Consider the following 3155-nt stretch of genomic DNA (forward strand, 5'->3'; position numbering starts at 1 on the left):
ATATATATATATATATATATACATGAAGGCGCGTGGCTAAGTGGTTAGGGTATTTGGGTCACGATCGTAAGGTAGCGAGTTCAATTCCCTGCGATGCTTTGTGTCCTTGAGCAAGACACTTTATTTCACGTTGCTCCAGTCCACTCACCTGGCAAAAAGTGAATAGTACCTGTATTTCAAAGGACCAGCCTTGTCATACTCTGTGTCACGCTGAATCCCCCTAAGAACTACGTTATGGGTACACGTGTGTGTGGCGTACTCAGCCACTTGCACGTTGATTTCACTATCGTATCAGCTGCGACCCTCGTCGTCGTAACCGACAGAGTGCTCCTATATACAGAAAGAGCCCCTGAATTTAAGGCGTACAAAGATCGCATCGCAATTATGTGTGGAAATGCTGCGGGTTTTATGATAAAGCCGGGGGTTATTTTTAAGTCCCAAGACCCAAGGACCCTCTAAAACAAAAATAAGAACTTGAACCCAGTGCATTGGATGCAAAACGAGAAGGCATGGATAACGAAACCACTGACATCGGATTGGTTTCACCAGTGCTTCATCCCCGAAGTCAAGGTTTATTTCACCGAAAAGGACTAGAATTCAAAGTGCTTCTCTTAATGGCCAATGTCGGAGGTCATGCGCTCGACTTGTCGTATGAGGGCGTACAAATCGAATTCTCACCGCCGAACACCACATCGCTGATTCAGCCCATGGATCAAGGCGTTATTCGTGCTTTTAAGGCTCTCTATACGCGAAACCCTCTGCGACACCCGGTCGAGGCTATGAACTCGAATGATAACTTCTCGCTGAAGGAGTACTGGTGTGGGTACACCATTGCAACGTGTCTCCAAAATATTCAGAAGGCCATAAAGAAGATGAAGAATGAAACTCGGAATGCCAGCTGGGAGAAATTGTGGCCAGAAGCGGTCCACGACTATAAAGGATTCTCTCCTGACGAAATCCACCACTCTGCAGTAGATAAAGAAGTGAAGCTGGCAAAATTGCTAGGTGGAGATGACTTCACTGATATGACTACCGAGTACGTTAATAATCTGATCGAGGCCCACTCAGATCTGTTAACGGATGAAGATCTGACATAGATGACGAGGTCAGCAAGTGAGGAAGAAGAACAAGAGGACCCAGAGGGAAAAGAAGTCGGCCTATCACTAGAACGCTTCTCATCTCTAACAAAAACGGCAAAAGAGCTTCAAAAAATGGTGAAAGATTGGGACCTCTATCTAATTCGTACGTTGCAGTTCAGAAATGCAATCGACAGAGCTATGGAAGTTTATAAAAAAGCTTCCTTACACAGAAGAAAAGGTAGCGCCGGCAATTTCCCATTTATGTATATGTATGTATTTATTATAGGGTGGGACAGAGAGGACGGACGTATTTGAAAAATTCACAAAATCATTAATTTTAGCTGTAAACAAATTTTATTGATATTAAAGTGTTGTATTGAATTAGCATTTGTCAAAATGAAGTGTGGAAAATAACATCCATCATGTGGTGTCTGTTTTCATTTATGCATTTCTGAAAGCTTGTCTGACGCGTTTAGCATTTTCCGGGGTCCATACCGTTCGTGTCGCTCCCACCGGTCTCCTATTCATTAGTGTACCACGTGTACGAAGTGCATTCACCCAACGCAAGATTGTGTTACGGCTGGGAACAGCCTGATTTCGGTGAATGTTGAAGTGGCGCCGAAACTCACGCTGAACTGCTGTGACACACCCGTTATTCTTCACGTAACTGTCGTAGGCAAACAATCGATGCTCTATCGTCCGCAGCACTATGGCTTCACCCGAAAATAGAAAACAAATGTTAAGACATCACGGACCGAATGGTACCTGTCGGACATATGTCCCTCTCTCTGGGGCTGAATAATAGCCATTTCAAAAACGTCCGTCCTCTCTACCCCACTCTATATGTATATACGTATGCATATACATACACGTATATATACACACATGTGTGTGTATTGCGTGTGTGTGTATGTATATATATATATATATATATATATATATATATATATATATATATATATATATTTGTATGTATGTATATGTGCATCTGTATATACGTATACACACTCAGAGAGAGAGAGACAGACAGACAGACAGACAGACAGAGGTTGCCTTTAATTCAAAGGTACTAATCGACTTGAGATTTACGTTAAGGGCCTACACGTCTGCGGGTATATTCAGCCACTTACACGTTAACTCAGGTTCAGATAATTCAATTTATTGAACAATTAAGTCCTCATCGTGGAATGACGGAGATCCACCACACATGCACGAACACACACACACACACACACACACACATGCACACACAAACCACTACCACGGGCTGCGTCAAGCGATCATCCTCAAACGAACGGGGACGTGAGGTTACAGAGTTGCATATAAGTATGCAGAACTACACACTCGCATGTGAATACGCACAGATACTCGTATACACTCACGATATATATATACACTTGCGCACACAATTACGCATGAGTAGACACACTACTGTATGAAGAGTATTTGACGTTCGATTTTTTGAGGAGCGTGCAGGAGTTTGTAGGAGTATGCGGGAGTGTGTTGGTGTTATAGGTAGCGCTGGTCGTGGACAAAAAGGTAAGGGGTAGAATAATTTTGTTTTTTATTTATTTATTTTTTTTTTTGTTTCAAACAGATAAAAATAATTTTTTTAGTTACTCAATTAGTCTTTTGAACCAGCCAATACCTAAACGCCCCACCACCACTAACGATAGCAATACCGCTGCCACCAATACCACCACCACCACCAACAACAACAACAACAACAACAACAACAACAACATTTACGCCGCGAACTCCACAAACATAAATATAACCATTAACAATACGATTACTACCCGCTTTTGTACATGCGTGTGTGTGTGTGTGTACGTGTGTATATATATATATATATATATATATATATATGCATGAATGCATGTGTATGTATGTTTGTGTGTGCGTAGAGAGAGGGGGGGGAAAGTGGGGGAAAGTGGGGGAACGAAGAAGCAAAAACAAAAAGAAATGAAAACAACGTAAAAGCAAAGCAAGAATTAATTAAAAAGACGGCATTTTTAAGAGGGAATGCATCCGTTAATTAAAAGGGGTTGTTGTTCTTTTTTCTGTGAATGCCTC

The sequence above is a fragment of the Octopus bimaculoides genome, chromosome 5 (assembly GCF_001194135.2).
Source record: "Octopus bimaculoides isolate UCB-OBI-ISO-001 chromosome 5, ASM119413v2, whole genome shotgun sequence".
NCBI classification, from domain to species: Eukaryota; Metazoa; Mollusca; class Cephalopoda; order Octopoda; family Octopodidae; genus Octopus; species Octopus bimaculoides.